The 27,500-nt window shown below is 42.1% G+C and overlaps 1 protein-coding gene across 3 annotated transcripts in view; it reads left to right on the plus strand.

The window, feature by feature from the left end:
* The window catches only part of stat5a (signal transducer and activator of transcription 5a), a 193,460-nt gene that overhangs the window by 66,143 nt on the left and 99,817 nt on the right, over nt 1–27,500 (plus strand). The window contains exon 1 of one of the 3 annotated variants that reach the window (XM_060901977.1): nt 23,949–24,091. The exons of the other annotated variants lie outside the window; for them this stretch is intronic. The gene's annotated coding sequence lies outside the window, so the exon portion shown is untranslated. Of the gene's footprint in view, nt 1–23,948; nt 24,092–27,500 lie in introns of those variants that run through there. 3 annotated transcript variants of the gene reach the window in all.

Raw genomic sequence — 27,500 nt, forward strand, 5'->3', positions numbered from 1 at the left:
TGGAACAGGGTTTCTGAAGTGGGGCATGATTTTTTTTGAAGGTATGTCCCATGTGGAGATGGTTTATCTGGAGGAAATGGTGGTGATGGGTTAACAAAGTTCTGGGTCGGATCTGTCAGCATTTTCCAGATGTTGGTGTGTGTACATTAGAGAAGTGCATGTTTGTGTGCTCTGGCAGCCTCACCAGATGGTGCTGAGAGTGTGAGGGCACCCACTCCCAGAGGAGAGGTGTGTGTGTGTGTGTGTGTGTGTGTGTGTGTGTGTGTGTGTGTGTGTGTGTGTGTGTGTGTGTGTGTGTGAGAAAGGAAAGCAGAAGTTTTAGAAAGGCATGTAGGCTCAATTAGGTCAGAGTACAGCACATTGTCAAATCCAGCAAAGGCAGGTTGATCGGCAGGAGTGTGTGTGTGTGTGTGTGTGTGTGTGTGTGTGTGTGTGTGTGTGTGTGTGTGTGTGTGTTTGTGCTTTTATATACTACTGAGGACCAAATGTCCCCACAAGGATAGTAAAATCTGACAATTTCGACCTTATGGGGACATTCGGATGGTCCACACAAAGAAATTGCTGTTGTTGTATTTTTTAAACAAACAAACAAATGAGCCAAAAAGTTTCCTTTTCATTACTGAGGTTAAGGTGAGGGTTACCCTGGTGAAAAACCTCACAGGATCTTTAACGATCCATGAGGATTGCCAAAGATCCTTCAAGATAAGGATCTTTATTGGATCCTTAAAGGATCTTAGAAAGATCTTCAAAGATCTTCATATGCAAAATCATTTGCAAAGATCCTCAAGGATTTGACAAAGCTCTTTTAAGGATCCTACAAAGATCCTCATAATGATCCCCGCAAAGATCTTTGCAAGGATCCTGCAAGATCCTCAATGATTTAACAAGGATCCTTCAAAGATCTTAAAAAGGATCCTTTTCAGGGTCTTCTAAAGATCTCAACTGGAATCGTCAAGGATTTAATCAGGATCTTGTAAGGGTCCTTGTCAAGGTCTTGACAAGATCTTTGTTAGGATCCTTTAAGATCCTCGAGGATCTAATGAGGTTCTTTAATTTTTTTTTAAATGGTCCTAATTCAGTGGAATTGGCAAGGATGGAAATGGATGGAAAATTGAAGATCCTTGAAGATCTTGAAAATAACTTTGAAGATCCTTGAAGAGCTTGGCAAGATGTTAAAAGATCTTTGTAGATCCTTGAAGATCTTGCCAAGGATTTTAAAGACCCTTGAAGATCTTTTGAGGATCTTTGTTGAGATCTTTTGTTGAGATCTTCCACAGGATCCTCAAAGACCCTCACAAAGAACTTTATAGATCCTTGAAAGATTTTCACTAGGTCAGGTTTACGTGCAGGCACAGCATTAATTAACTGCAATCATAATAATAATGTCAATGGAAGGTCTTCACAAAGATAGTGAGATAAACGTGTGTGTGTGTGTGTGTGTGTTTGCATATATAAATATCTCAGCACAAATTGTCTTTGTTTGCTCCAATTAAAGGCATTAAGTCCCATTAGATAAATGGTAAAGGTTCCTGAGATCTGATTGGTTTTATTAGTTTACGTTTGCTTAGTAGTCCAACTCAATTAACATTTGCTCTCCTGCCTGCCCTTTCATCTGGCAACCACGTCAGCTCAGCTCAGCGTTCCAGAGTTTATACAGCACTCATTAACATGGAAGCATTACACACACTGTGATAATTATCAGTCATGACTGCTCACAGCGCACTGTCTCTACTTTCTCTCCAGAGCATGTTCCCCTGAGTTTACTCAGCCATGTGTGTAACATCCATGAAGAAATAAATCCTCCTAGCAGGGTTTAAAAAAATATTTTATTCAATATTAATGTTTGTCGTTGATCTTCAGTGGCATCCAAAATTAACTTTGTAATGAAATTCTGAGTCGGCTTGTTTAGTGTAAACTTCTTTTATGGACATGTTCTGTTTCCAGTTTGGTTAATGTTTTCCTACGCTACCCATCTGACTACCTGCTGATAGTGGCGCCACTGGGAATGTCTCTATTTTAAAGAGATGTTGCAGCGGCGCTTTAGTCTTTTAGTCTGTCCAGCTCTCTCGCCTCATCATCTAAACACTTTGCTCAAACAGACATTTTCCTACCCTACCCACAATGCCTACCTGCTGGTAGGTGGTGCCACAGGGAGCCTTGCTTCATCTCTAATTAAAGAGAGTGATGCAGTGGCGCTTTAGTCTTTTCGTCTGTCCAGCTGTCTCACTTCCGCATCTATACACTTTGGTCGAACAGATGTTTTCCTACACTACCCACAATGCCTTTTGTTTGCCTGCTGGTAGGTGGTGCCACTGGGAGCCTCCTGCCATTTCTATTTAAAGAGAGTGATGCAGCGGCGCTTTAGTCTTTTAGTCCATCCAGCTCTCTCACGTCCTCATCAATGCACTTTGCTCAAACAGACGTTTTCCTACACAACGCACAATGCCTTTTGATTACCTGCTGGTAGATGGTGCCACTGGGAGCCTTGCTTCATTGCTGTTTAAAGAGAGTGATGCAGTGGCGCTTTAGTCTTTTAGGCTGTCCAGCTGTCTCACCTCCTCATCTATACACTTTGATCAAACAGATGCTTTTCTACCCTACCCACAATGCCTTTCGACTACCTGCTGGTAGGTGGTGCCACAGGGAGCCTTGCTTCATCCCTATTTAAAGAGAGTGATGCAGCGGCGCTTTAGTCTTTTAGACCGTCCAGCTCTCTTGCCTCATCATCTAAACACTTTGTTCAAACAGACGTTTTCTTACACTACCTACAATGCCTTTTGACTACCTGCTGGTAGGTGGTGCCACTGGGAGCCTTGCTTCATCTCTATTTAAAGAGAGTGATGCAGCGGCGCTTTAGTGTTTTAGTCTGTCCAGCTGTCTCACTTCCGCATCTATACACTTTGCTCAAACAGATGGTTTCCTACACTCCCTACAATGCCTTTCGACTACCTGCTGGTAGGTGGTACCACTGGGAGCCTCATGCCATCTCTATTTAAAGAGAGTGATGCAGCGGCGCTTTATTTTTTTAGTCTGTCCAGCTCTCTCACCTCCTCATCTCTCCACTTTGCTCAAACAGATCAAACAAATGTTTTCTGACACTACCCACAATGCCTTTTGAGTACATGCTGGTAGGTGGTGCCACAGGGAGGCTTGCTTCATCTCTGTTTAAAGAGAGTGATGCAACGGCTCTTTAGTCTTTTAGTCTGTCCAGCTCTCTCGCCTCATCATCTAAACACTTTGTTGAAACAGATCAAACAGATATTTTCTTACACTACCCACAATGCCTTTCAATTACCTACTGGTAAGTGGTGCCACTGGGAGCCTCACGTGACCTCTCTTTAATAAAAGTGATGCCGCGGCACTTTAGTCTTTTAGTCTGTCCCGCTCTCTCGCTTCGTTATCTATACAATTTGGTCAAGCAGATGTTTTCCTACACTACCCACAAGGTCTTTTGATTACCTGCTGGTAGGTTGTGCCACTGGGAGCTTCATGCCATCTCTATTTAAAGAGAACGATGCAGCGGCGCTTTCGTCTTTGAGTCTGTCCAGCTCTCTCACTTCCTCATCGATGCACTTTGCTCAAACAGATCAGCTTCCGAAGCGTCAGTGTAATCGCAGCTGTTGTTTCATAGATATGTAACTAACCAAGCCGACTCTCTGGCCTAAATCATCACAGCTACATCATATAATTGTGTTGCATTCTGGGACTTTGAGTCTAGCATTTGCTTCCCGCTGTTGGATTTCTTATTACTATTGTGAACGAGTAAAGAATCTCTTTTTTTCACAAATATCTCATCTCATCTCATTATCTCTCGCCGCTTTATCCTGTTCTACAGGGTCGCAGGCAAGCTGGAGCCTATCCCAGCTGACTACGGGCGAAAGGCGGGGTACACCCTGGACAAGTCGCCAGGTCATCACAGGGCTGACACATAGACACAGACAACCATTCACACTCACATTCACACCTACGGCCAATTTAGAGTCACCAGTTAACCTAACCTGCATGTCTTTGAACTGTGGGGGAAACCGGAGCACCCGGAGGAAACCCACGCGGACACGGGGAGAACATGCAAACTCTGCACAGAAAGGCCCTCGCCGGCCACGGGGCTCGAACCCGGACCTTCTTGCTGTGAGGCGACAGCACTAACCACTACACCACTGTGCCACCCCTCACAAATATTTCAATATGAATATATTTATGCATTTCCATTTCCAGGACCAATATGCTGTAAATGAGGCAGGTGAAAAAAAAGTGATGTAACATTATGTAACCTGTTTTCAAAACATTTTTTTAAAAATGTGAATTGGTCACACAGGATCAATCTTTGACATTTTTTCCAAACACTTTGGAAAACTGACTCTTGGATGCTGCAACCATTGCTGCAATAAAAATTGGAATATAACTTCAGTTGCAGGGCGGCACGGTGGTGTAGTGGTTAGCGCTGTCGCCTCACAGCAAGAAGGTCCGGGTTCGAGCCCCGTGGCCGGCGAGGGCCTTTCTGTGCGGAGTTTGCATGTTCTCCCTGTGTCCACGTGGGTTTCCTCCGGGTGCTCCGGTTTCCCCCACAGTCCAAAGACATGCAGGTTAGGTTAACTGGTGACTCTAAATTGACCGTAGGTGTGAATGTGAGTGTGAATGGTTGTCTGTGTCTATGTGTCAGCCCTGTGATGACCTGGCGACTTGTCCAGGGTGTACCCCGCCTTTCACCCGTAGTCAGCTGGAATAGGCTCCAGCTTGCCTGCGACCCTGTAGAAGGATAAAGCGGCTAGAGATAATGAGATGGGATGAGGATGAGAACTTCAGTTGTGGGGCGGCACGGTGGTGTAGTGGTTAGCGCTGTCGCCTCACAGCAAAAAGGTCCGGGTTCGAGCCCCGTGGCCGGCAAGGGCCTTTCTGTGCAGAGTTTGCATGTTCTCCCCGTGTCTGCGTGGGTTTCCTCCGGGTGCTCCGGTTTCCTCCACAGTCCAAAGACATGCAGGTTAGGTTAACTGGTGACTCTAAATTGACTGTAGGTGTGAGTGTGAATGGTTGTCTGTGTCTATGTGTCAGCCCTGTGATAACCTGGCGACTTGTCCAGGGTGTACCCCGCCTTTCGCCCGTAGTCAGCTGGGATAGGCTCCAGCTTGCCTGCGACCCTGTAGAACAGGATAAAGCGGCTAGAGATAATGAGATGAGATAACTTCAGTTGCACAGGTGTAATCAGTGTAATTGGTGTAATCTAGAAAAGAAAACTGAGAGTCAGTGTAAGAGGTGCATGCAGTGAAATGAGTCAAGGTTAATGACTCACCTCGAGAGACGAAATGCAACATTGGACGATTCACGAATCACTTTGTTGGACATTTTCACCGTGACTCACCACAATAACGTAGGGAATGTAAAGAAGTCCCTAGACAAATGCAGTGCAAGGCTGGAATATGATGAGCTCGAAGTGAACAGTTGGATCTGCTTTCCTGGTATTGCTGCAGTTTTGGCATTCTAGGTACAGTGTCCAAATGGCACCAGCATGTGATACATACAGCGATACAAGATTACACTGTGATCAAACACTGATGCATTTCCTAGAACTGCAGAAATGAGGGGTGTTTTTTCATAAGCACAGCCCATAAATAGCATTTGAGGACTGGTGGACCTTTAGAGCTAATTTCAATACAACCAATTCATAGCTGCATCTAGTCTATGATGGCCATCATCAAAGCCATGAGCAACCTCAAGATCGATTATGGAGATTCAGTACCCAGTGTGAGTGTTTGGAAGCGGTTCTCTCATGGGTTTGTGGAAAACCGGAACAAACGTGATTCATGCTGTTCCTATTAGCCTTTCAGGAGATAAGATTATGGGAAGCAGTGTGGAGCTGCAGTGTCGTGTAAGAGTGCAAATGGAAACGGGCGATGGCGCGGGTTAGTCAGATGAGATCTTAAATTTAGACAAGTTTCAAAAGTCCTTTTCATGTATAAAATCCAGAAGATTGTTGTAATGCAAGTAGCTTTTGTGGGAATGGAGGAAGAGCCACAATTTTACACATTAAGAACATTGCTGGGACCAATGATTTGAGAATTTATGAGGAAAAAACACTCCGATATTCTCTGCGACAAGAATCACATGCTTCCTGGCAGTGGCGCCTGTCGTGATGGAGTTGATCCAATCTTGCAAAATGAAGCAATTTTCACTTCTGTTTGGTTCCTTGATGAAAAACAAACGAACGAAAAACACTACTTTGAGTTATTTTTTCTCATAAATTTGTGAATTTTTAATCTTGGAATTTCCGGGGTTTTTTTTGTTTGTTTGTTTGTTTGTTTGTTTGTTTTTCTTGCCAATTTATAACTATAATCTCAAAAATCACCAGAGATTTTTTCCCCCTCTGTCAGAGTGCAGGCACTTACTGATGTATGTGCAGGGGATAGCGGGGAGCAAACTTGTAATGAAGCCAAATCGCAAAACGAGAAGCGTGGTCAAAAGGCAGGCAAGGGTCGGTCAATCGGCAAACAGGGCAATACAGAAGAGACAAGAAGCGTAGACAAAGAGAGATAGTGAGGGTGAGAATAACTAAAGTCAGGTAGAGATAGGTATGGACTGGAAAACACCAGAGGTGGACAGTAACGAAGTACATTTACTTGAGTACTGTACTTAAGTATGCTTTTTGAGTATCTGTACTTTACTTGAGTATTATTTTTGTTGGAAACTTATGACTTCACAACATTTGAAAGACAAATATCGTACTTTTTACTCCACTACATTTCTATCAAGGTCCTTGTTAGTTGTTACTATGAAGCGGCTTTGAAAGTGGATGTTTTTTCTTTTCTTTTCTAAAACGTGATCGTTTTTTTCACAGGTGACACCGAGACACTATCAGTAATCACTAGGGTCACGTCACGTCCATAGACTGGATAAAATCAAGTGCAATGATTTCTCAGCAGCGTTATTTGAACACGATCAGTTGATGGAAGGAGGCGGTTCTTCTGGGGAATGCACGCATCCATGGCAATACCTAGAACCCATGTTTAAGTTTTCTGAAAGGAATAAAGATTCGTTTCATTTTAAACGTTTGTTTTGTTTGCCAAAAACGAACCACGTCACAGCCTATAAAAACTTGCCGTCCAACCTGTGGAAGCATATTGAGGTATATAAATGTTTTATTCCAAGAGAAAGCTTGCAACGAAGTTGTCTGTGCTTTTAGAGCTAGCGATAACGTTGCAATAGCTATGCAGTCTGGTTAGTCTAATGACTTTCTATGGATTTGGCCACCAAGTTGCCGTCGCCTTGTCCACGGCTAACATTTACACATACGGTAGCTGGTTAACTTGGACAGTGTTAGCGTAACTCCATTTTTACACACTAACATGAATAACATTAACTTATCTGAAGTCCTTTCAGAAATGTTTTAGCATAATCTTGCCAAATAAACAGAATGTAAAAATCTTTCTTTTCTAGTAACGTTAGCTACCCAATATGATTTCGAGTTTGAAAAGAGTTTGTGAGCATGTCAGGTGGAGCTTCAACTCTACAGGTTCTACAAGCTAGTCAGGAAACCCAGTCGGTTGCTTCAGAGGCAATTAAGTATCGTAAGCGTTGACAGAAAATGTACTTTTAATACTTAAGTATTTTTAAAAGCTAGTACTTCAGTACTTTGACTTAAGTAAAAATTTGACTGGACAACTTTTATCGGAGTAACATTTGACCAGTGGGATCTGTACTTTGACTTAAGTAATGGAGTTGGGTACTTTGTCCATCTCTGGAAAACACAGAACAATACTTCGCAATGAGGGGGCGTGTGAATGAGGCTTAAGTAGTGTGGTTGATGAGTTGTGAATGAGCGACAGCTGAGTTCAGTAAGCCGGTGACAGACGGCACTGTGCTCTTTGGGCTTTGTAGTCCTGAGTTAGCCATGTTTGTAGTTTGGCTGGCGCTGTCGTTCTCAATGCCTTTACTGACACCCTCCCTAAACTCCGTGTTTCTTTTTTTTTTACCTACAATTTTTGGCCCTAAAAAGCCATCATAGGTTTGAGGAAACGCTTCCTAAAATGCGCAAAATGAAGCTAAATAACTTCTAACTGCTTGCATGACACACACAATACGTCACCTCATGGTTAAACGTGTTGACAGGAAAATGAAAGTGCTAGCCGTAATGTTTTTTACTTGCGCCATCTCATCGCCACAAACTTGGTGACTTTTTGTTGAGTTGGCAAATATGATGCTTAACATAGTGGGCAATCTGGAAAAAAAAAGATCATATCACGATATTCAAAGATGATATGATACCGTATGTATCACGATATATAATTTAGCTATAAAACTGCTGGCTAAACAGAACAGAAGATCAAAGCTCTCCGATATTCCTGTCCACGTGGGGACATTTTCTCTGCACCATGATATAAAATCATGCCCACACATTAGCATGTCTATTCCTCCTGCACTTCTGTTGTGAAAGACCTTTGTTCCTGTTGCACACTTTTCTAAGTAAAACATGTTGAAATTGATCTCAGTGCTGCTGCATTGCCACTGCGCTGTGTAACATTTCGGACGGTTTTAGCGCATTGACACAATTTGTCACAGTGTGCACAATTTTTCTCAGGAAACATTTTGTGAATTATGTAAACACAGTGTTAATGGGAAGCTGTGTACAAAGCAAGAGACTCTAGTGCACAGAATTCAGAATGAGCTTTTACCTAAGTGTAGTCTTGAGATAATACCTTCACTGTTTGGTGTTGTAAGACTGCCCTTTAGATGAGCTACACATGGTTTACACTTGCAGAAACTGCAGGACATGAAATGAACTTTCCTGAGAGAATTTAATTCGTTGTTAATCAATTTCTGCATAAAAGTAAAGCAGGAATGTGAAAGGAATTAAAACCTGGTAATACATTATGAAAAGAACAGTGATGCAGATGACATAGCGCAGGGCTTTTCAAAGTGTGGGGCGCGCCTCCCCTGGGGGGCACCAGAGTTCTTCGGGGGGGCGCAACGTGAGGAAACATAAACCAGAATAAGTTACTATTGCGGACATTTAGCGAACTTCAGCTAGCCTTTGCCAGAGACAAATTGGATCGATTTTTAGTACCTAAAGCTACAGTGAGTGAGGAGACAGAGTCTGGGCCAAGCAAAAAAACAGACCCTCCAGGATTTCGCGATGTTGCGATTCAACCAATCCCCGCGAATTCAGGGCGGTGTTGCAATTATATCCAATCACCGCAACCTTCCCGCAAATTTGACCAATCGTTGGCGTCGTCTTGAGGTGACGTCGACAAACTACCTTCCGCCTTACTTCCGTGTATACGTTCAAGAGAAGCAGCATGCGCGCAGTGTTGCCAGATTGGGCGGTTTTAAGTGCATTTTGGCGGGTTTTGAACATATTTTAGACTGGAAAACGTCAGCAGTATCTGGCAACACTGCATGTGCGAGACAATGTTTATATAGGCTTAAATTCTGTTACTGAAAGTGTGTTATGTTTACAGTGAAGGACTGTGTGCACTTTACATTATTTTTTTACTTAATACAAGAAATTAATGGATGCCAACATTTTTGCCAAAATGGTATTTTATTTTCCATTGTTTAGGCAGCTTCAGCATCATACTGTGAGATTCTGTTCAAATTGTTTTTTTTCTTCTATGAAGCCTGAGCCATTTATTTTATTAGTTTATAATTATTGTTTAATTTAGTCTTCAGGAGAGACTGCCTGCACACAGTACTAGTATTAATAGTTTTTTTTTTTCTTACATGAAAGCTGAGGCATTTATATTATATTTTAAGGTAACTTCATGTTGTGCTGTGAGGTTCTGTGCACTTTAACTTTTGAACCGACAGGTGCATTTGGATAAGTAAAGCCTATTTTTCTGCATTTTTGTAGTCCTGGTAATCTTTTATATTGGTAAAGTTGTTTATAGGACCATTTCTCAGTGTCTTTGTTTTTTTAATCAATAGTTTTTTGGTAATAACTTAATATTTAACATATCACTCAATTTTAATCACAAAAAGAGAAAATCGCAACAATTTCTCGCAACTTTCACTTCCTCCCGCAATGTAATCGCAACAAAAACCTAAAAAACACTGCAACTTTCATCGCAATTTTTTTGAAAACCCCTGCAACATCAGACATTTTAGCCCGCAACAATCACAAAAAAGGCCCGCGAAATCCTGGGGGGACTGAAAAAGAAGGAAGTATGACTACGATTATTTAAAGTTTGGATTTTCATGGACTGGATCTGAAGATGCTCCACTGCCACAGTGTGTTGTCTGCCAAGAGGTGCTAGCTAACGATGCTATGAGATGTTTAAAATGTGTAAAACAAGATGTTTTAAAAAGAAAAGCACAGATGTTTAAAATGTGTAAAAAAAAAGATGTTTTAAAAAGCACAGATGTTTAAAATGTGTAAAAGAAAAAAATAATTTGTACAACAACCATTTTTTTAAAAATACGAATGGAACATTAAGTATAGCAACAACAAAAATTGTGAGGGGGGCGCTGTTGTTTATTTGCTCTCTGAGGGGGGGCTGACTCTCCCACACTTTGAAAACCCCTGACATAGCGGTTTGGTTATTAACTAAATCACTCACTCCTTCCAGCTCTTCCCACTTATGAATGTGGGGTCGCTGCCATGTGGACCCTATCGATCCATATGTCATATTAATTGGAGCGTAGTTTTACACCAGATGCCCCTCCTGCCACAATCTTCCCATTTCCAGGCTTGGGAAACAACCGTTCACACCTATGGACAATTTTGAGTAGCCAGTTAACCCAACTGAATGTCTTTGGACTGTGGGGGAAACCAGAGCACCTGGAGGAAACCCACAAAGACACGGGAAGAATGTACAAACTCCACACAGAAAGACCCCTGTCAGCCACTGGGCTTGAACCCAGAACCTTCTTGCTGTGAGGCGACAGCACGAACCACTGCACCACCATGCCACCCTTGGTTTTTAACGAAATATTAGATATAAATACATAATGCGGGGCAGCACGGTGGTGTAGTGGTTAGCGCTGTCGCCTCACAGCAAGAAGGTCCGGGTTCGAGCCCCGTGGCTGGCGAGGGCCTTTCTGTGCAGAGTTTGCATGTTCTCCCCGTGTCCGCGTGGGTTTCCTCCGGGTGCTCCGGTTTCCCCCACAGTCCAAAGACATGCAGGTTAGGTTAACTGGTGACTCTAAATTGACCGTAGGTGTGAATGTGAGTGTGAATGGTTGTCTGTGTCTATGTGCCAGCCCTGTGATGACCTGGCGACTTGGCCAGGGTGTACCCCGCCTTTCGCCCGTAGTCAGCTGGGATAGGCTCCAGCTTGCCTGCGACCCTGTAGAACAGGATAAAGCGGCTAGAGATAATGAGATGAGATGAGAATTCACATCTTATTTGATTGAATTCTCCATGTTAGACCTTTAGGTTTTAGGCAACATCAAGTGACTGCAGTTTATGACTTGAGCCCTTATAAGTGTTACTTAAAATAGAGTGTTACCCTCATCACACCTTGACTTGTCTTGCCACGCTTCACCTCGCCTCTTTGGGCTCTGTTGGCATGCAGTGAGGTTAACATGGGGCAGCCATGGCCTGAAGGTTAGGCTGAAGTGACCTTGAATAAGGCACCTAACCCCCGACTGCTCCCCAGGCGCTGTAGCCTAGCTGCCCACTGCTCTGGGTATGTGTGTGTGTGTGTGTTCACTGCTTCAGATTTGTTAAATGCAGAGGAGACATTTCACTGTGCTTAAGTCTGTGCTTGAGTGTGATAAATAAAGGCTTCTTGTTGCACATAAGGCCATCACACACTTCTGCCACCTCACTCTATCCTCAGCTCCGACTCTAGCCTGTTCCGGAAACTTCCAGCCCAGCTCGTCTCTTTATTTCTGTGGCACGTTGTTTTTAGGTGGCCTACTCTACGTCTTCTTTCGAGAGTCCATGTAAGGACCATATTGCATCAGTAGTGTTGTTTCTGCATTCTCAACACATGTCCTATCCATCTCCAGCACCTCCGTGTAACTGTAGTGCTTATCCTCTCGGATCCGTATAGATCGTTCAACTCGTCAATTGAAATTACGGACAGCCAAAATATCCCCATGATTCTCTTGAGCCACTTGAATTGGAAAGAATCTAGCTTGTCATTGTCCACAACTTTCCAAGTCTGGCATCCATACAGCAGCACTGGCTTGACCAATGTGTTGTATAATTTGATCTGAGTTTTCTTAGAACTCAGGATCTTCTTTAGCCTGCCAAAAGTGGGCTTAGCCTTTCCCCAGCCTGTTCTGCATATCCATGTCCGTGCCTCCTTCGTTACTTACTGTTGCACCCGGGTCATTGACCTCTTTGATCTCTTCGCCATCAGAGTTGACCCTAAGGGCCTTGGTTCTCTTCCTGCTGATTCGTAACCTGATTGTACTAGCTGTGTCCAAAAGCTTGGTAATTTTCCTGTGCATCTGGTTTGTTTTTGTGGAAATTAGAGCAAGGTCATCTACAAAATCAAGGTCTTCAAGCTTCTCCATCATCTTCCATCTTATCCTAGTGTTAGCCTTCTCTGTTGTTTGGCGCATCACCCAGTCAGTTGCAAATAAGGAGAGGAACCCAGACATTACACAGGCTTGCTTCACACCTGTTTTAAACTTGAACCAATCAGACGTTTGCCCATTATCGAGAACGGCACACTCTGTACCCTGGGAGAACAGCCTTATTATCCTAATCAACTTCTCTGGGATGCCATATGATTTTACAATCCCCCACAGGCTGGCTATGTGTAGCAAGGCAAATGCTTTCTCGAAGTCAATGAAATTGATTATCAGGAGTGCTTTTGCCATTCGCATGCTTGCTCAATAATATTACGCAATATGAAGAGCTGATCAGTAGTGTTTCTACCCTAGGGGAACCCTGCTTGTTCTGGTCTTAATTTGACACTTGTACCTTCCTTCATTCTTCCTAAAAATAATCTTGCCAAGCACTTTGCTTGGAATTACGAGAAGCGTAATACTTCTCCAATTACTACAGTCTCTTAAATGTACTTTCCTGGGGATCCGGACTATTACAGACTCAGCCCCCATCCATGGCTTGCTGTTGTTCTTTTTTCGACGGTGTACTTTTTCAGTGGTGATGTTGTGTGCCTTGTTGAAATGGTTCCATTTAGTGTTGATAACCAGATCTTCATCAATCGCCTCCAAAATTGTGAAGCTGTTGCAGAGTTCCACAGAAAAGCCATTCCTGGTTGCACAGTCTTGCAGCTTGTTGACTTCATATCTAATTCAGGAACAAGGGGGCCTGTTCTTCTTCTTCTTCAGCTTGAGTCTTATTATGGTTCTAACAAGATGGTGGTCTAAGCCAACATCAGCACCTGCATAACTCCTGTATTACGGACAGATTTTCTAAATCGCTTTAGATGAGAACATGGTCGATCTGGCTGTGTGTTCAGGTGATATCCATGTATCCTTGTGTGGGAATATAGTACCAGTAATGACCAGACTATTCATCTCACAAAAATCAATGAGCTTCTTGCTGTTGCTGTTGATTTCACCAGTTCCATGAATTCCTATTTCCTCTCGCCTGTTTTGATTCGATGTTCCAACCTTAGCATTCGATCGCCACTTATGATAAGCATGTTGTGTTTCCTGATGGTTTTCAGGACACCTTGGAGCTTCTCATAAAACTGATCTATCTCTTCTTCCTCAGATTCCAGTGTTGGTGAATACACTTGTATGAAGGCAAGTTTGTGAATTTGGAATGGAAACAGGCCTTTAAAGGAACAGTCCACCATACTTCCATAATGAAATATGTTCTTCTCTGAATTGAGACGAGCTGATCCGTACCTCTCCGAGCTTTGCGCGACCTCCCAGTCAGTCAGACGCACTGTTACTCCTGTTAGCAATGTAGCTAGGCTCAGCATGGCCAATGGTATTTTTTGGGGCTGTAGTTAGATGCGACCAAACTCTTCCACGTTTTTCCTGTTTACATAGGTTTATATGACCAGTGACATGAAACAAAGTTCAGTTACACAAATTGAAACGTGGCGATTTTCTATGCTATGGAAAGTCCGCACTATAATGACAGGCGTACTAACACCTTCTGCGCGCTTCGACAGCGCATTGATACCTTCACGAGTATCCTAACAAGTTAAGTTGTGAGCAGCTGGTCTACCGGACAGACTCGTGTTTCCAAGTCCCAGCCAGGGCCAGGGGGGCAGGGCACTAGGCACGCGCCAGGAAGATCATCAAAGGATAGAGCGCAACGCGTTCTAGAACGCAATGCCACGCGGTGCAGAGTTCGCATTGCATGCCAAAAAACATCGAGCCATAGACTCTTTATTGTAGATTACTAGTGTGCAGCACAGATCTGCAGTTTCCCTACAAAACGTTATTCTAGAACTCTGCTCTTCCAGTCTGGCAAGTCGATATTATATAATTCCGCTCATCGTCTCTAAAAGGAGGACAAATGTGCGTCCAGCTTGATGCTGCGCCGGACGCCGGACAAGACATTGAAAAGATGGACGGTCCGGCCTAAAGCCGGATGTCTGGCCACCCTACGTAGGATACGGACCCGCTCGCCAGCCAATCACAGCGCAGGATTTGATGGAAACCGGACCGCGAAAAAAATAAAAATATAAATTTAATTACTATGAAATGTACTGGTACTTCACAATAGGGATATAATTTGTATTTCATTATTTCAAAATAAAACTATGAATTATTTATTTATTTATTATGACATTGTATTAGGGCCAGTGTAGGCCATTGGGCAAATAAAAAATACGGAGCTGAGGGAGGGGGTAATATCCAGAGGGAGGGGGAAAAAAGCTCAGAATTTCCAAGATTAAAGTTGTAAATTTATTTTTAAAAACCCTCAGAAATTCCAAGATTAAAATGTAACAAATTTACAAGAAACACACTCAGAAAAATAGTGAGGTTTTCGTGTGTTATGGAGCTGAGGGAAGGGGTAACATTACGAGAAAAAAAATCAGAATTTGTGACTTTTTATCTCAGAATTCCTGAGTTTTTCCTCACAAATTTATGACTTTAATCTCAGAAGTTCTAAGTATTTTTCTCAGAATATTACCCCTTCCCTCAGCTCCATATATATATATACTTTTTTACCTGCAATGGCAATAATGTGCCATCGTAAGTTCTTGATTTGTTTGGCTGTTTGTTTTATTTTGAGCTTTCTCGCCTTGTAACCGTGTCTGAAAACAGTATTACACCTGTATTGGTTAGTCTCTTGCCATCATCATGAACATTTAAACATAGATTACAGTTTCTATGGTGACATTTTTTTTTTTTTTAATGTTTTGCATGACATAAATGGTTAATGTCAGGATCACTTGCTTGCTGATAGTAGATGGGGGTGGAGGGGTGTTTTGGGGTCTACACGGTGGAGCCTATTCCTTATTTTCAGAGGCATTTATTTTGTCTAATATTACACCTTTCGAGACATTTCGACCATTATAGCCTTTGGCTTAATTCAATTCGAAATACAATCAGTGGTGGGCAATTCAATTGGAAAGCAATCACGTTCTGTTTGGAATCATTCAGTTTGATTCAATTTAACAACCCAGGATGTGATGCAGTTAATGCATTAATCATCGGAAGCAGATATCTGTGGTGTATCAGTCATGTCTTTGTGTAAAAAAGCTTCTTGCTAGATTTGCATTAAGCTAGTGGTTATAGCTCTGTCTTAAAACGCTTAAATGCTGAAAGTCTGAAACACAAAAGCCTTGAGCTCCCTGAAGAGCAAATCTCGGTCTGATTCCTGAAATCCAAGACCCAAGGAAAGAATTAAATAAAGAAAAAAAAAGATTCTTTTTTCTTTTTGAATTAGAGATGCTTGTGTCCAAGGTTGTACAATATAAATGTTCTTTTTGAAAGGCTCAGTAATGTGTACAGAATAAAATAACAGTTATGGAAGTATCCTCTTTTATTTTATTGTTTTTTTTTTTAAATAAAGCTTTATAGGGCCAAAACCGGGGCGGCACGGTGGTGTAGCGGTTAGCGCTGTCGCCTCACAGCAAGAAGGTCTGGGTTCGAGCCCCGTGGCCAGCGAGGGCCTTTCTGTGCGGAGTTTGCATGTTCTCCCCGTGTCCGCGTGGGTTTCCTCCGGGTGCTCCGGTTTCCCCCACAGTCCAAAGACATGCAGGTTAGGTTAACTGGTGACTCTAAATTGACCGTAGGTGTGAATGTGAGTGTGAATGGTTGTCTGTGTCTATGTGTCAGCCTTGTGATGACCTGGCGACTTGTCCAGGGTGTACCCCGCCTTTCGCCCGTAGTCAGCTGGGATAGGCTCCAGCTTGCCTGCGACCCTGTAGAAGGATAAAGTGGCTAGAGATAAGGGCCAAAACCAAGCAGGAAATTTTGCTGCTTTCCAACTTCACCTGCAGTTAGATAGTTATGTGAATGTGGGTTTTGATTCCTTTCAGAACATGATCTGTGGGGTTCTGTGTGCAGTCAGATTTATTTCAAGATTCATATCAAACATGGATTAGTTTCCATTCTGAACTCATAGCTGGTGTGACCGTGTTGTGCTGGATAAAGTGTGATGTAATGTGAAGCTGTGAAAAAGGATTGTCACAGAGGAGAATAACAGAGCTTGACCGAAATAAGCAAATCCATAATTCAAGCAAATGAGACACGTAAATGAATTAATCAAAGACTGGAAAATGTAATACCAAAATGAATACGATTGATATCTGGCATGTTTTTTTCTCCCCAGTTTGATCTTTGCCAGTTCACATGACAGCTATGAACCAGGGATGGCGAAGGCTAACATGCGCTTCCTCTGAGACACGCGAAGCCAACCTCCGCATCCTTTCAAACTGCTGCTCATGCTACATCACAGGGCAGCGTAACACACTGGGAGGAACATGTTATCCACCCTCTTCCACATACATGAGCTTACAAACACCCACTGTTGGCTAGGGTTGCTGTGATTGACATGGGGAGAGAGAATACAGATCATCCATCACAGCCAGTTTTCCAGTCTTGGCTCGTTGATTCGAACTCACGATCTCTAGATGATAAAGCAAACACATTTCTGTTGCTCCCTTCATCTGTCCTGTTTTAATGTTGATATTATTTAGTAGTGTTGTAGTCAAGACCACCTAAACCAAGACCAAGACTTTGAGGGGTTGAGATCAAGTCAAGACCAAGACCATGGCAGGATGAGACCAAGTCAAGACCAGACCAGTGTGTGTGGGGGGGTGGGGGGGTGGGGGTGATGGCCATTAACAGGAAGAAAATTTTCAAATTAGCAATGAGTCACGTTATTGGCTGCATTTGAAGCAGGAAATTTTACATCCAATCACAGTAACGACGTTAACAAATAAATCCGACAATGCACAGGCAGTTTAGTGAAATCCCTACAGTTGTGGTCTTGACCGATCTTGAAATAAAATCCTGAGTCCTCTATGTCTGAGACCGAGACAAGACTGAGTAAAAATGCAGTCGATTCCGAGACAAGACCAAGACCTTCAAATAATGGTCTTGACACCAGTCTCGAGACCAAATACCAATCTCAAGTACCACAACACTATAGACTAATAATAACAATATATTATAATATTATTTTCATCTTTATTGATATTTCTTATACTTCTCCAGTTACTATACTTGCTATAACTATTGATGGTTTTGTTTTTGATTATGTAACTAAAAAAAAAGTTTTTTTAAAGTTAGTAAAGCGTTATGCTCAAATTTGATACACAGGTTTCAACCAGACTTGGGTTAGAATGATGTAAATGATAGCACGTAGAAAGGTTGTGATTCGACTGGAATCTTAGAGTCGATTTATAAGCAATTATCCAGGTTGTTGATTAACGGATTTCAATACTATAGACTAATTTTTTATCCAAAATAAATTTTTGCACCTGCGCATATATATAATATATACAGTGGGGCAAAAAAATATTTAGTCAGCCATCAATTGTGCAAGTTCTCCCACTTAAAAAGATGAGAGAGGCCTGTAATTTTCATCATAGGTACACTTCAACTATGAGAGACAGAATGGGGGGAAAGAATCCAGGAAATCACACTGTAGGATTTTTAATGAATTTATTGGTAAATTCCTCAGTAAAATAAGTATTTGGTCACCTACAAACAAGCAAGATTTCTGGCTCACAGACCTGTAACTTCTTCTTTAAGAGGCTCCTCTGTCCTCCACTCGTTACCTGTATTAATGGCACCTGTTTGAACTCGTTATCAGTATAAAAGACACCTGTCCACAACCTCAAACAGTCACACTCCAAACTCCACTATGGCCAAGACCAAAGAGCTGTCAAAGGACACCACAAACAAAATTGTAGACCTGCACCAGGCTGGGAAGACTGAATCTGCAATAGGTAAGCAGCTTGGTGTGAAGAAATCAACTGTGGGAGCAATTATTAGAAAATGGAAGACATACAAGACCACTGATAATCTCCCTCGATCTGGGGCTCCACGCAAGATCTCACCCCGTGGGGTCAAAATGATCACAAGAACGGTGAGCAAAAATCCCAGAACCACACGGGGGACCTAGTGAATGACCTGCAGAGAGCTGGGACCAAAGTAACAAAGGCTACCATCAGTAACACACTACGCCGCCAGGGACTCAAATCCTGCAGTGCCAGACGTGTCCCCCTGCTTAAGCCAGTACATGTCCAGGCCCGTCTGAAGTTTGCTAGAGAGTATTTGGATGATCCAGAAGATGATTGGGAGAATGTCATATGGTCAGATGAAACCAAAATAGAACTTTTTGGTAAAAACTCAACTTGTCGTGTTTGGAGGAGAAAGAATGCCGAGTTGCATCCAAAGAACACCATACCTACTGTGAAGCATGGGGGTGGAAACATCATGCTTTGGGGCTGTTTTTCTGCAAAGGGACCAGGACGACTGATCCGTGTAAAGGAAAGAATGAATGGGGCCATGTATCGTGAGATTTTGAGTGAAAACCTCCTTCCATCAGCAAGGGCATTGAAGATGAAACGTGGCTGGGTCTTTCAGCATGACAATGATCCCAAACACACCGCCCGGGCAACGAAGGAGTGGCTTCGTAAGAAGCATTTCAAGGTCCTGGAGTGGCCTAGCCAGTCTCCAGATCTCAACCCCATAGAAAATCTTTGGAGGGAGTTGAAAGTCCGTGTTGCCCAGCGACAGCCCCAAAACATCACTGCTCTAGAGGAGATCTGCATGGAGGAATGGGCCAAAATACCAGCAACAGTGTGTGAAAACCTTGTGAAGACTTACAGAAAACGTTTGACCTCCGTCATTGCCAACAAAGGGTATATAACAAAGTATTGAGATGAACTTTTGTTCTTGACCAAATACTTATTTTCCACCATAATTTGCAAATAAATTCTTTAAAAATCAGACAATGTGATTTTCTGGATTTTTTTTCTCATTTAGTCTCTCATAGTTGAGGTATACCTATGATGAAAATTACAGGCCTCTCTCATCTTTTTAAATGGGAGAACTTGCACAATTGGTGACTGACTAAATACTTTTTTGCCCCACTGTATATATGTGTGTGTGTTTTCACTGTTTTAGTTGGTGCATGCTGTTGCAGTACATGCTGTGTGTGTATAAAATTGGGCTTGTGTATGCAGGCAGGTGTGTACATGAAAAATAGCACTCTGGGAATAGTGCTCACTCCATACTGGAGACATGTAAGCTTTTCAGGCTTTGAATAGTGATGCACATTTTGGATGAGATGTGATGATGGTGTAATGGTCTTATGAAGCTCCTCAGGTTCATGTATGTATTATTTTGTTTCGAAATGAAAATTGGAAATGACGGAAATTGCTTTTTATTTTGTTTTTGTTTTTCTTGGCACACACTAAAATAAGACAATTAACTCATTTTTTACAGATACAATTTCTTGTTTTTTAAACCCCCCCCCCCCCCCCCAAAAAAAAAAAAAAAACAAAAAACAAAAAAAAACACTCCAGTACATTAAACCATGGAAGACCTGGAAGAACAAGTATTCCAGTATTTCCCCCTACCATTATGTTGCCCCCCCAAAGGCCCCCTCCCAATACATTTTAAGGTCTGGAAAAAAAAAAAAAAACAGGAGTGCAGTGTTCTTGTAAAAATTGTTCTAATTATTGTTCTAGAATAAATATGAAGACTTAAATGTGACTCCTTTAACTGTTTGTTCAGGTCCAAATGCTCTGTAATAGGAGCTGCAGGGAGGGGTCCTGCAGGTGATCATCTTCATCCAGCACCTCACCCAAACCTCCCCCCCCAAAAAAAAAAAAGTAAACTTAGGGGACAAAATATTTAAAAATTATAATCATGATTATAAAATTGGGCTCAATACTTTTATAAATATTTTGAGTGATTCAGATATTCTTAAAATCTTTAAATTGCTGCACAATATTTTTTTATTTTTGTTCACTAAACACTAAGCACCTAGTTATCCATATTAGCAGTACATCAGGCACAGGTACATCCGAGCTTGAACTGCTACTCACGGACACGCACACGGCACCATTAGGACTAATGACCATGCACTTGTTCCAGATTAGAGTGCAATCACAGCACGTGCTTATAAAGGACTCTCACTGCACACAAACTTGGCGAAGTATACATGCTGTACCTTGTGTATCACATTACCAAGCCTTTGAATTTGTTGTATTGCTGTCCTGGTTTTGGCTCAGTTTTGTATTTTGTATTTTGCTCTTTGTCTCAGCCTTTATGACTCTACCTTTGTCCTACGTTTTTGTACTGTTTGCCTGCCTGCTTATTAATAAAACTCTTCCAGGGATTATATCTGTCCATCTATCACCTCCTTTACATGATGCGAACAGTGATATTTAATATACTCTATTATACAGTGGTATGCAAAAGTTTGGGCACCCCGGTCAAAATTGCTGTTACTGTGAACAGTTAAGCAAGTTGAAGATGAAATGATCTCCAAAAGGCATAAAGTTAAAAATGACTCATTCCCTTTATATTTTAAGCAAAAAAATATTTTTATTTTCATCTTTTACATTTTCAAAATGACTAAAAAGGAAAAGGGCCTGAAGCAAAAGTTTGGGCCCCCTGCATGGTTAGTACCTAGTAACACCCCCTTTGGCAAGTATCACAGCTTGTAAACACTTTTTGTAGCCAGCTAATAATCTTTCAGTTCTTACCTGGGGGATTTTCACACATTCATCCTTGCAAAAGGCTTCCAGTTCTACAAGTTTCTTGGGCTGTCTTGCATGCGCTGCTCTTTTGAGATCTATCCACAGATTTTCAATGATGTTTAGGTCAGGGGACTGTGAGGGCCAGGCAAAACCTTCAGCTTGTGCCTCTTGAGGTATTCCATTGTAGATTTTGAGGTGTGTTTTGGCTCATCGTCTTATTGTAGGACCCACCCTCTTTTTAACTTCAACTTTTTTTACAGATGGTGTGATGTTTGCTTCCAGAATTTGCTGGTATTTATTCGAATCCATGCTTCCCTCGACCAGTGAAATGTGCCCTGTGCCCCTGGCTGCAACACAACCCCAAAGCATGATCGATCCACACCCATGCTTCAGAGTCGGAGAGGTGTTCTTTTCCTGGAATTTGGCACCCTTTTTTCTCCAAACATACTTTTGTACATTGTGGCCAAAAAAGTTCTATTTTGATTTCATCAGTCCACAGGACTTGTTTCCAAAATGCATCAGGCTTATTTAGATGTTCATTTGCAAACTTCAGACGCTGAATTTTGTGGCTAGGATGCAGGAACGGTTTTCTTCTGATGACTCTCCCATGAAGGTCATATTTGTTCAAGTGTCGCTGCATAGTAGAACAGTGCACCACCACTCCAGGGTCTGCTCAATCTTTCTGAAGGTCTTTTGCAGTCAAACAGGGGTTTTTATTTGCCTTTCTAGCAATCCAACGAGCAGTTCTTTCAGAAAGTTTTCTTCATCTTCCAGACCACACCTTGATCTCCACTGTTTCTGTTAACTGCCATTTCTTAATAACATTACAATCTGAGGAAACAGCTACCTGAAAACACTTTGCTACGTTCTTGTAGCCTTCTCCTGCTTTGTGAGCATCACTTATTTTATTATTCAGAATGCGAGGGAGTTGCTTAGAGGAGCCCATGGCTGTTGATTTTAGGGACAAGTTTGAGGAGTCAGAGAATTTATACAGCTTTGAAATCTGCATCATCTGACCTTTCCTAATGAAGAATTTGAACAAGCCACAGCTCAATAAGCTAATTAAGGTCTGGAACCTTGGTAAAAGTTACCTGAGAACTCAAATGTATTGGGGTGCCCAAACTTTCGCATGGTGTTCCTTTTCTTGTTTTCACTCTCCAGTTGTACAAAACAAAATTAATACACAAATCTTGCAGAAAATGCTGAAAAGAAATGTGTCGTCTTTACCTTTATGCCTTTTGGTGATCAGTTCATCTTCTGCTCATTTAACTATTCACAGTAACAGACATTTTCAGTAAGAGTGCCCAAACTTTTGCATGCCACTGTAGCTTACCAGTAATCTCTGATAAACTTCTGGAAAAACCTCCTTCGACATCGTTCCTTAATTTTAGCCCCAAAGTGAATCTGAAATGATGGAAAAGCACACACAAAGGAGAAATATGAGCACTTATGTTTGGATGAGAAATACAGTTCAAAGCTATTTTTTAGTACACTGAAACCTTTCGGATGAGGAATGAAATGTCTTTATGATTCTAACGCTTGACTTGGCTCAGTATCAGTCAGAGCTACAAACATATTGTCAGCTCAGATCTTGGCTGCGTGGTTGTGGTCCAGCCCAGTACACATCCGTCACCAGACTCTCAAAGTGCCAGACTTTAACACGGCAATAAACCAAAGCTGTGAGCTTGAGTTCCATCTGCTGACTCCGCAGTCTACCAAGTGGGATATTGCAGAAGTAGGAAAACTTTTTTTTTTTAATCAACCTGCAACATAATGAAGGAAATAAACACAATTTGGCACCCGTTAGCTCCCCTGTATTCGGCTCTGCTTAGATAAGGAAGTGATTATTTTGCATCACATGCATTAATACTAACAATTCAATTTTGGAGCAAAATTATAGACACATTTTCTTAATATGAATGTTTCTGTGCTCTGATATTTTGTAATTTGGTGTGCAATCAATGCAGACATTTACTTTAGTGCTGATTGGTCCACAGTGACACACTAATAGTTTGTTTTGTCTGTTTGTAAATGCTTAATAACTGTTACTTGCTCTCATCCCTTTTATTTGCCTCCATTTCTAACTGAATGCCAGCCATTCATTAAAAAAAAAATAAAAAATAAAATAAAACACAGAGGCTTGTGTGTGTGTGTGTGTATATTTGATCTCAGGATCCAGCCAGCTCCCGTCATAGCAAAAGTACATTCTGTCCCTGTGTTTCACTGCATGCAATCGTATTATCTAAACATAGAAACAGAGAGAGAGAGATGGATGGATGGATGGATGGATGGATGTGTACAATCCGGAACAAGGGAACTCACATAAAGCAGATTAGGAGAACAAGTCCCAGAGGTTTTCTTTGTCCCCACTGAGCACTGACTGACCAGGTGTCAGTCCTTGGGTGTCTTTTATTGGACATGACAGTCAGTCAATCAGCCATAAAAAAACATTACGATTCATCTTATTCCATGTCTCATCTTTCTTTTCTTTTTTTTTTTTACAAGATATCCACATATATTGCATTACATGGCATTTAGCAGACGCTTTTATCCAGAATGACGTACAACGAGTGCAAAAGTCAGGTACACAAAGTACTGAACTTCGAGACAAGAAAGTTCGAGTGCCAGCTGAACAAGTGACAGCAAACCTAGTGCAATATGCTGTTGAAATACCGATACCCAAACAGCCAGGGAAACAAACCAATCAAATAAAGTGCAACTAAATAGAGAACTCAAAACAGCTAACCCCAGGCTAGACGGAACACAGCCTGGGTTGGTCTAGACTGAAACACAGTTACACAGTAGGCAGGGAGGAAAGGGAGAGGTGGAGCCTGAAGAGGGAAGTCTTCAAATCTGCGCTTGAAGGTGGTCAGAGAGTCAGTAGTTCTGACCTCAATGGGAAAGTCATTCCACCAACGGGGAGCCAGGACAGACAGCAGTCTTGAGTGGGCTGGACAGGAGTGGCGAGGAGGAGGAGGGGCCAGGTGACCAGTAGCAGCGGAGCATAGGGATCTGGCTGGCGTGTAGGAATGGATCAGACTCTGGAGGTATGCTGGCCCTAACCCCTTGAGAACCTAGTAAGCTAGCACCAATGTCTTAAACTTGATGCAAGCTATGATAGGTAGCCAGTGCAGATCGGCAAGCAGAGGGGTGACATGACCAAATTATGTTGTGGGTGACATAACCATGTGGTCATATTACATGACCACAGCTGTCATATTTCCTGCACTTTGAACAAAGTATACACTTATGGCTGATTTCTTTCTTTCACAAATTGTAGATTGACACAGCCTATTGTTTTTTGCTCCATCATAATTTGGTCATGCCAGTTCCCACCAACGAGCCTACTCTGCACTATAACACAACAGCTAGCAACTGGAGAGGGCGGGAGGGACAAAATCACATGCTTCCTTCGAGACACATGAAGCTATCCAACTGAATAACGCACTTGGAGGAAAGCGTTGTCTGCCCTCTTCCACATACATGAGCTCACAGACAGCTGTGATTGGTTAGTGCCGTTGTTAATGACGTGGAAGAGAGGGCGCGAACAACTTTGATGTCTGAACTCCCAGCTTTGGCATTGTCAGCGTTTTGAACTCATGATCTCCTAAAGATAGGGCGAACAATTTTGAAAGTGAGCACATTTCTGTTGCACCACTTGGCTTGATTTAGCGCCTGGAATGGTGATTTAGTGCTTGGAAGTACGCCATAGTTCGCCTCTTGTGCATGTACCGTATGTCCGAGTCTGAATTGTACATGGAGATTCTGTAACCGTCCAGGTGCGTTTTGTAAAGTGGTCAGTAAACATCAACGAGACCACCAATGATGGTGTAGCTCACTCCGGCCCCATCTAGTCCAGAAGGAACGATCTAAAGTGGGCCACCTTGCGCAATAAATGTTGCAAGCTATATACACTATATACAGGCTATATATAGAAGCTAGATACTGTCCATCCTAGGAATACTGACCTATTTGCCAGAAAGAATCCAAAACGGAGAACTGACTGAGAAGAAGCAATTTTTGTTGAACTGCTCATTAAGGCTTAATTAGTCCATAACTTCATTAATAATTGTAATTAAGCAAATCTGGGTAGAAGTTATATGCACCCTAGGTACCCCTAGGCCAGAAAGAATCAAAATCGGTGAAGAATTGAAGGAGAAGAAGCAATTTGTGTGGAAACTGCTCATTTGGGATTGATTAATTACTCCATATCTTCATTATTAATTGCAATTATGCCTTTTTTTTACTCTTTTATTGTTAATCCGTATCCTCTATCATGCTCTCTGTTTTTGCTCTGGGGCGCACGGTGGTGTAGTGGTTAGCCCTGTTGCCTCACAGCAAGAAGGTTCTGGGTTTGAGCCCAGCGGCTGACCAGCCTTTCTGTGCGGAGTTTGCATGTTCTCCCCGTGTCTGCGTGGGTTTCCTCCGGGTGCTCTGGTTTCCCCCACAGTCCAAAGATATGCAGGTTAGGTTAATTGGTGACTCTAAATTGACCGTGAGTGTGAATGGTTGTTTGTGTCTCTATGTGTCAGCCCTGCGATGATCTGGCGACTTGTCCAGGGTGTACCCCGCCTTTCGCCCATAGTCAGCTGGGATAGGCTCCAGCTTGCCTGCAACCCTGCACAGGATAAGCGGCTACAAGTAATGGATGGATGAATAGATAAATGTTTTTGCTCTGTAAAGCACTTTGAGTTGCCTTCATGTATGAAATGTGCTATACAAGTGAAGCTGCCTTGCCTTGGTGTTTCGTTGTTACATCACACACAATAAAAGGCAGTACTATACAGTGGTGCTTGAAAGTTTGTGAACCCTTTAGAATTTTCTATATTTCCACATAAATATGACCTAAAACATCATCAGATTTTCACACAAGTCCTAACAGTAGATAAAGAGAACCCAGTTAAACAAATGAGACCAAAATATTATACTTGGTCATTTATTTATTGAGGAAAATGATCCAATATTACATATCTGTGAGTGGCAAAAGTATGTGAACCTCTAGGATTAGCAGTTAATTTGAAGGTGAAATTAGAGTCAGGTGTTTTCAATCAATGGGATGACAATCAGGTGTGAGTGGGCACCCTGTTTTATTTAAAGAACAGGGATCTATCAAAGTCTGATCTTCACAACACATGTTTGTAGAAGTGTATCATGACACGAACAAAGGAGATTTCTGAGGAGCTCAGAAAAAGTGTTGTTGATGCTCATCAGGCTGGAAAAGGTTACAAAACCATCTCTAAAGAGTTTGGACTCCACCAATCCACAGTCAGACAGATTGTATACAAATGGAGGAAATTCAAGACCATTGTTACCCTCCTCAGGATTGGTTGACCAACAAAGATCATCCCAAGAGCAAGGCGTGTAATAGTTGGTGAGGTCACAAAGGACCCCAGGGTAACTTCTAAGCAACTGAAGGCCTCTCTCACATTGGCTAATGTTAATGTTCCTGAGTCCACCATCAGGAGAACACTGAACAACAATGATGTGCATGGCAGGGTTGTAAGGAGTAAGCCACTGCTCTCCAAAAAGAACATTGCTGCTCGTCTGCAGTTTGCTAAAGATAATGTGGACAAGCCAGAAGGCTATTGGAAAAATGTTTTGGGATGGATGAGACCAAAATAGACCTTTTTGGTTTAAATGAGAAGCGTTATGTTTGGAGAAAGGAAAACACTGCATTCCAGCATAAGAACCTTATCCCATCTGTGAAACATGGTGGTGGTAGTATCATGGTTTGGGCCTGTTTTGCTGCATCTGGACCAGGATGGCTTGCCATCATTGATGGAACAATGAATTCTGAATTATACCAGCGAATTCTAAAGGAAAATGTCAGGCCATCTGTTCATGAACTGAATCTCAAGAGAAGGTGGGTAATGCAGCAAGACAACGACCCTAAGCACACAAGTCGTTCTACCAAAGAATGGTTAAAGAAGAATAAAGTGAATGTTTTGGAATGGCCAAGTCAAAATCCTGACCTTAATCCAATCGAAATGTTGTGGAAGGACCTGAAGCGAGCAGTTCATGTGAGGAAACCCACCAACATCCCAGAGTTGAAGCTGTTCGTTACAGAAGAATGGGCTAAAATTCCTCCAAGCCGGTGTGCAGGACTGATCAACAGTTACCGGAAACGTTTAGTTGCAGTTATTGCTGCACAAGGGGGTCACACCCGATACTGAAATCAAAGGTTCACATACTTTTGCCACTCACAGATATGCAATATTGGATCATTTTCCTCAATAAATAAATGACCAAGTATAATATTTTTGTCTCATTTGTTTAACTGGGTACTCTTTATCTACTTTTAGGACTCGTGTGAAAATCTGATGATGTTTTAGGTCATATTTATGCAGAAATATAGAAAATTCTAAAGGGTTCACAAACTTTCAAGCACCACTGTATATTTTTTTTTCCCATGGGAAACTTGCTTATGTGCAAACTGAGCACTTTTACATATTTACA

Source organism: Neoarius graeffei, chromosome 20, assembly GCF_027579695.1.
Source record: "Neoarius graeffei isolate fNeoGra1 chromosome 20, fNeoGra1.pri, whole genome shotgun sequence".
NCBI classification, from domain to species: Eukaryota; Metazoa; Chordata; class Actinopteri; order Siluriformes; family Ariidae; genus Neoarius; species Neoarius graeffei.